The 7,956-nt window shown below is 46.3% G+C and overlaps 1 pseudogene; it reads right to left on the bottom strand.

Moving 5' to 3' along the window:
- Positions 1–2,035: 2,035 nt before the first annotated feature.
- On the bottom strand, positions 2,036–3,715 carry LOC123412303 (annotated as a pseudogene).
- Positions 3,716–7,956: the final 4,241 nt, after the last annotated feature.

Raw genomic sequence — 7,956 nt, forward strand, 5'->3', positions numbered from 1 at the left:
TATGCTTGGGCACCGACAAACGCGGAGTGGGACATGTATGACCTTATCTCTCCATTACTTAAGAGGTTGGCCGAGGTGACAAAAACCTTTTCAGGAAGTTTACATCCCACTTCGAACATCTTCTACCCATACATTGTTGGTGTCAAGATTGCAATCAAACATGCAATTGCTAGTGATAGTGAGCACTACAAGCAAATGGGTGAAGAGATGTTGGATAAGTTTGACAAATATTGGGAATAAAGGAACGATTCCATGGTGATTGCAACCATCTTTGATCCACGGTATGCTTGTTGTTTTTAATACTTTCCATCTTCCCGATTCTACACATAGGTTGTTTTTATGTCCATTTTGATGTTCATCAACTTATGCTTTAATCAGCGGAATCAAATCAGGTCCTTGAATATGTTCATCAACTTATGTTTTAATCAACTTATGTTCATCAACTTGATGTTTTAATCAGATTTATTAAGTATGAATAGAAATTCCTAGTTTAACATGTATAGGTAACCTGGTTTTGTACGGGCCACATATATGTGTGCCTGCCTTTTCTGTGCATGTATTCTTTCGGGAAGAGCTCTCCATTCCATGTAGGTGACCAGGTCCCAAGGACTATTACTTGTAGGTGACCAGGTCCCAAGAGCTCTCCATTCCACATATTTGCATGCCTGCTTTTTTCTGTATGATTTTTTTAAATGTTTTTTTCTGTATGTTTGTTTGATGGGAAAGAGTTGTACAGTTCATGTGCGTGTCCATACTGGATTTTTTTTCTTTTTTTTACATGAGATTTGGTAGTGTTTGTGCGTGCAATTGAGTGGGCCTTTGGAGAACTATATGCTTGCTGTTTTTAATAGAATACTTGCTGATTTTCTCCTAGGTACAACACGAATTACATAGAGTGGCACTTTGGAGAACTATATGGAAAAGAAACTGCGAGGTTCAGAAACGAAATGAGTGATGAGAAGAAAGAGTTGAAGGCCTTGTATGACAAATGTGTTGCCCAAGATAAGCGAGCTGGAAATGGAACAAGTTCTTCATCTACAACTACAAGCATTCCTAGTATCCCGGTTCAAGCTAGGTACCAGTCCTTCTTATCAGCCCGTTCAACAAGAGTATCAAAGAGTGAGTTGAGGAACTACTTAGAGGATGAAGTTGCCGCTACCGATACATGTCTTGATATTCTTGATTGGTGGAAGATTAATGCTCCTAGGTACCCAATTATGGCCAAGATAGCCAAGAGGTTCCTTGCTATGTCGGCTACCTCCGTGTCTTCGGAATCTACCTTCAGCACGACCGGACGGATTTTAGGTATGTCAACTCCTACAAATGAACTTTAGATATAAACTTGTCAACTTCTCATCCTCGAACTACTTCTCATACTAGATGCCTACCGGAGTTCTGCATGTTATATCAAGGGTGCACATGTTGACTTGAATATGGTGGTATGTTTCGAGTATCTTCCTTGCCAATTTTGGTCTTGTTGTATGTGATATGATCATTGTCTAACTTACACACTTGTAGCCGAGGGATGAGAATGAAGAAGATGATGTTCAGACCATCAAGTTACCCGTTGTGGAGGAGATCAATGATTGAATTTGTGTTATGTTCGAACTTGTCGAGTCATGAACTATGAATTGTTATTGCAACTTTGGAGATGAACCTCTCATTTGTGTTATGTTGAACTTGTCAATTGACATGGACTCTAAATTATCATTGCAAGTTTGTAATCGTGTCGTTCAATGATGAAAATACTTTACGTTTGTGGATGTGATATTTGTGCTATGAATCTGATTTGTGCTATGTTTCCTATCTAAAAAAGTTGTTTTGATGTCCAAAAAACAAATGAAATGTTGTCCAAATTTAGTCCTGCTTGCTGTCCAAATGAATTGTTTGTAGATGTGATATTTAGTTATTCTTGCTGTCCAAATTTAGTCCAGTGTTTGCTGTCCAAATGTTGTCGTTTGACAAAAAAAATGTTGTATTTGTAATTGTTTTGCTCTTCACAATCAACACACGCCTAAACAGCAGCTAACTAGACCTTAAACTGCAGCTAAATAGCACTAAACGGCAGCTAGAACTCGTTTTGGAATAGGTTCAGTCGGTCTAAAAAAACTTAACCAGAGTATTTGTATTTTTTTTGCTCTCCACAATCAATGAAGTACATACCTAAACAGCAGCTAACTATACCTTAAACTGCAGCTAAATAACACTAAGCAGCAGCTGGAGCTGGTTTTGAAGTCGGTTCAGTCGGTCCAAAAAGCTTGACTGAGCTTTCTCTCTCCGGTGCGGTCCCTGTGAATCAGCCGGCTGTAGAGCTCGGTCCGGTCCGGTCCGGACCGCCGGACCGCCGGACCGGACCGGACCGGACCGTGTCCAGGCTGAGCCATGATGGCTACGACGAGCGTCTGCACGGGCTGGTACACCGCCACGAACACCGGCCCCCCACGGTCGATACACCATTGCACTGCGAACGCCACCCCGGACGCGATGAAACCCTGCATTGCCGTTTTCATTTGTCATGTCAGCTGCATGCTAGCTCGTGATATGCAAAGGTCTGCACAATCATTTCCATATCTCTTGAGAGTCGAAAGCAAGCAGCTGAAGATCATTTCCATATCTCTTGAGAGTCGAAAGCAAGCAGCTGAAGATCTGAGACATGGATCATCATGTCTTCCACTCACTAACTTGTTAATATGCTGTAATTTGCTAAAGGAGTACTAACACAGAACCGTGAGCCAGACAGACAGAGAGGTGTACAGATTGTTGCATTGCACCACTTTTAATCAATTTGTTACTACTATTTTTTTGACATAGGAGTAATAAACAATTTTTTAATTAATCTGTGCTCTGGCTGGGGACATCAAGTAGTAATTAATTAGTAACTGCGAATTAGGATGCTCTGCTTACGGCGTAGAGGATGGTGAAGACTTCGGAGCCGGAGTGGAAAACCCACGCGCCGGCGTCCCTCTCGAAGAAGGCGGCGATGACGAGGAACTGGATGACACCGAAGAAGCAGGTGTAGGAGGTGACTGACAGCCTCGCGGGGTACTTCTTGAGCACCGGCGCCTGCAGCACCAGCCAGCCGGACCACGACAGGCAGTGCCCGATAAGATACACACACCCCAGCGTCCAGTTCTTCCCCTCCCCGGCCACCGCCGCCAGAAACGGCACCTACAACGACTTGTCGTCGCCGGCGTCCGAAGGGCCGAAGATTGTTGGGCCCTTGTACAGGGTGATCACGGATGCGCCCGCCACGCACGCCAGCGTGCCCACCACCTTGGCCACGCCGTCGCGCCGGTCCAGCCGCACCTTCTCGATCCGGAGCGCTGCGGCCATGGCAAAGGTGATGGCCGGCACGGAGTTCTGGATGGTGGAGGCGAATGGGGGCGACGTGTTGTCCAGGCCCAGCAGGTAGAAGCCCTGGTTGGCGGTGATGCCGCAGAGTACGAGGAAGAAGAACTGGACGACGAAGTTGAGGGTGAGCTTGGGCCGGTCCTTCTTCTCGAGGAAGTAGGAAGAAGGGGACGAGGAGGAAGAGCGCGATGATGTTGCGGTAGCGGTACACGGGGAAGACGAGCTTGCTGATGCCCATGTTGAGCGCCAGACGAGACACCACGTGGAAGCGGGCGTACCGTAACTGCAGCGCCAGCATCGCCACGTAGAGCTGCGCCTTCTTCGGCATCCCGCACACCCGACGAGCATCCACCGCGTCCGCCATTAACGCCCTTTTCTCTGTTGACCGCTCGCTCTCTCGAGATCGAGGTCGTAGCAGCTAGAGCGAGCTGACGCTGAGAAACGAGACGTACTAGAGAGGAAGGCGAAGGGGAAGGCCTAGGCCAGGGACGAGGTGAGTGAGGAGTGCAGCTAGGGGTCTCTAGCTATATCCTATATATAGACGTTCCACTTGGACAGTATAGATCACGAAATAAACTAGCATTCTCTACGATGTTAAATTAAGTGACTCAAAAATAATTTATTTTTATACTAACTTTAATATAAAGTAGAATCATTTTGAAGTCATTTATTTTAAAATGAAGTGACTTTGTACATAGTTGGAGGAAAAAAAAGTAAACAGGTTCTTAGTTAAGAGCAAGCTCTAGCATGTGCTTTTAGATGTTATATGTGAAAAATGGACCATCTAATAAAAAAATAATACATTTTTTGATTAACTATTTTACATGTTAACTATAAGATGAGACATAGATAATATCACAATGACTTATGACCATGAGGCACACGAGGGAGAACAGAACAGCCGATCCGCATCTCTCGTTGGCAGCGTCTGACCCGCGACCAGCCGGCGACCCCGACCGTCCGCCGCCATCCCGGAGAACTGCGCGGCCAGCCGCCCCGTCTCCTTCCCCTCCACCCCCTACGCCCCGTCCCGTCGGCAAACACCTAAGCGCGCGGCCGCCCCGTCCAGTCCGCCGCCATCATCAAGAGCTCCGTCAACTCCTGCCTCTGCTGAGATCTTTGTTCGGACCGCGCCGCCACTGGACCCCCTCTCCGCCCCCTCCTGCTTCGCCGCTGCCGGAGGGGACGCTGGCGAAGCCGCGCGCGCCTCGGGGATGGCGGCGGCGGGGCCCCTCGCGTCGGCCCTCGGGCTCTGACGGCGGCGCCCCGCATCAGCGGTTGCGGGATCCGGTGTGATCTCGCCAATCGGCGGCGGCGGAGGGCGGATCCGGGGCTTCATGGCCGGATCTGGCGGGGCACTTGGCCCTGATGGTAGGGAGCGGCAGCCGGGCGCGGCTGCGCTGGTCGGCTGGGCACGAGAAGTGTCCAGGGCGCGCGGTGCAGTGGCCTTGGCTGGGGGTCGTGATGGTGCGTAGCGGCCATGCTCAGCGGTCGGTGGCGGTGGATATCCAACGCAGCTCCGGGAGAAATCCTTGCTCCGGTCGTCATCGGAGCCGCGACGGCGACGCCCGCGGGTGCCACTATCTTTCTTGGAAGCGTCGTTGTGGAGGTGTGATGTTTCCCTTCGTCGGCCGCTGCCCGCACCCCCACCTGCGCCCCCCAGGTCCTGATCTGTGGGCCTCTCTCCTACGGATTCTTGGCGGTGCTGGCGTGGTTGCCGGGGCCCTTCCTGCGGGTGAAGCCGGTGGAGGAGATTCGGATTGGGGAAACCCCTCGGTTGGCCCAGGCCGGCCGCGCCGACGACGACGCTCAAGGGCGCCGTTATTCTTTTTGGAGACGTCGGTATACATCTGCTCCTCTGCTCCCCTTCCTTGCCTCTCGGGTGAAAACCATAACTCCGGTGGGCGGCGGCGGCGTCCTTGACGTCGTGACCTTCCTGAAGGCGTCGCCTTGAGGGATGAGTGGTGGTGGGCACTATGTGGGTCCTGAACGGTCGCTGGTGGTGGGCACTGCTTCGGGGAAACCCTAGGATCTGGTTTTCCAGATCGGACGATGACGGTACTGCGGTGCCGTTTCTCTCTTGGGAGCATCGTTTGTGGAGCAGCGGTGGCAGACTGAGGCAGGAGGTGGAGCCGCTTCGTCTTGGATGGAATTTTGGTGGAGCTGTCAAGTCATGCCTGGCCGACAGATGCTACGCTGAGTCATGCCTAGTTGGCAGGTGCTACGCACGACAGATCTTCCGGAGTCTTCGCATCTGGACGGATGAGCGCAGGGCAGTGGCGCCGTTGGGCGCCGTGGTGGCGTCGACGGATGATTGGACTGGCAAGGATGATGCGGATCTCTTTCCTGAAGATGGGTCAGTGGTTCGAGGATGATGGCGGCTGGTAAAAAGTGTGCGTGAGGTGTGCGTTTTAGGTGTGCTGCACCGGATGTTGTTCTCGATGCGTTATGTGGATGGATTGGAAACAACACCGGTCTTAGATATGTGGAGTGAGAACACTCCACATTATTAAGTTTGTAGGTGTGAGTGGTGGCTTTGAATGAATTGATGTATACTCTTGTTAGACCTTTGTGGAATAAGTAATAAGATGGCTGCATGCATCAATTGATAGAGAGGCCGAGAGTTTGACATCCTTCTCTAAAAAATACTATTAACCATGCTCTTAGAGGTGTAAAGTGAGCGAGGACGGAAGAAGAAAAGCAATTCTCCCATGCACGGCAGGTCCGTTGCATTGGAGCGTCGTTGATATTTCCTAAAGATTGGATGCCATGCATGATTAACTGTTCATAGTTTGTCAAATCTTTCTCTGATGACATGCATTTCCTAAAGATTGGATGCCATGCATTGATACGCTGTCCACCATCCCATGCTTTTAAATTTTATTATATTCATGTTTAAATCTATATTACCTTAAGAACCAAAAGTATAATTTATAATCTGTTTGCATATTTGTGTTCATGATGAGGAAAACTTTAAAACTATACCAGTTTTGAACATATTTGAACAAGTTCTAAAAAAACAAATTCTAAAACATGGTGAAACACTACAAAAGTACATAGAACTATGCTATCTTTTGTTTAACACTATAAAAGTTCAAAGTTTTGTCTGAATAACACATCATTGATTATTTTTGTATTGAATTAATAAATTTGTATGAAACAAGTTTGAAGTATGGTGATTTAGTTGTAAAAATATAATTTTCAAAAATATATTCAGTATTGGTCTTGTTTTGAAGACCTTGTCAGTAAAAACACAGTTGTGCAAACATAACGTAAATCAAACGTTTAATTCAACAAACAATAGACATCTATTTATTTCAATGAAACTCATTGAGTAGAATAACATGTAAATGTATGCTAGATAAGAGAGAAAATAATACAAATAATGTCAATGGTCCCATAAAATAATAAATAAAATAGTTGAATGCATGCACGAGATGTCCCGTGCATGATACAAAATCTATAGGTGGTATTTCCTCCGTTCCTAAATATACGCAATCTTTTTAAAGACTATACTACATCATATATATATATAACAAAATAAGTGAATATATACTCTAAAATATATCTATATACATATATATGTAGCCTGTAGTGGAACATCTTAAAAGGCTTATATTTATGAACAAAGGGATTAGGTATCATTCACGAGGATAGTTGGGTCTGTATTGGTCGACCGATATGTACCTTCCATGAAAATATGCACACACTTTAGGAAGCTATATAGCTTTGTGCCTGTTGCAAAGCTGAAGCACTTGAGTTCTTCACTCGCCAGTCATTACCAAACATCAAGCTGCTGCCCCCCTCCTCTCTCTTTTTCTGGGAAAATCGTAGTTGGCTTTGTTCAAAAGAACTTTTGAGGCTATGTTTCTTGAACTGGCCGAAGCGATTGCAAGACTTGTATAGAACATGCAGGGGAAGCCATTATCTTGCCCGTGAACAAACAATCAAGAAAATATCGCGATGTCACTTCTGGTTAATGGCTATGATCGCGTCGCTCCCGTACCAGGCGACTCGGGCGGGCTGCAACTAGGGATGAAAATGGAACGGAAACGGGCGAAACTGAGTGCTATCACATTTGTTTTCATATTGTTTTGCGGAAGTGGAAACGAATACAAAAACCCCGGATATAAATACGGAAACAGATACTACCGGAAACAGACACGGAGCCAATACAAAACGGATACAGAAATAGAAGTGGGCATTGACCGGAACTTTAAAACCCCTTGAATCATAGAGTAATACAGACAACAACAAAAATTAATAAATTGCTAACATGTCTATAAAATAATTTGATTACGTTAGCAACATATCCTAGTATTGTATTAGTACATGACAATTGTGTATAGGGTTTAGCTGAGTACATATACGGTAGTATAAGTTGGGCCTCAAATGATTCATTATGATCATTATGTCATTGTGTGTTATTTGGTGGTTGAGCTAGAAAGCAGCCGTAGGCCTATAGTAAAAATGGGAAATTCCATATTCATGGAAACGGAAAGTTCCATTTCCACATATGTTTCACCGGAAAACACTCTTCCGTTTTTGTTTCCGTTTTCGCATTAAAAATTCCATTTCCATTTCCGTTTTGCAAATTTCCATTTC

Source organism: Hordeum vulgare, chromosome 7H (assembly GCF_904849725.1).
Source record: "Hordeum vulgare subsp. vulgare chromosome 7H, MorexV3_pseudomolecules_assembly, whole genome shotgun sequence".
Taxonomy (NCBI): domain Eukaryota; kingdom Viridiplantae; phylum Streptophyta; class Magnoliopsida; order Poales; family Poaceae; genus Hordeum; species Hordeum vulgare.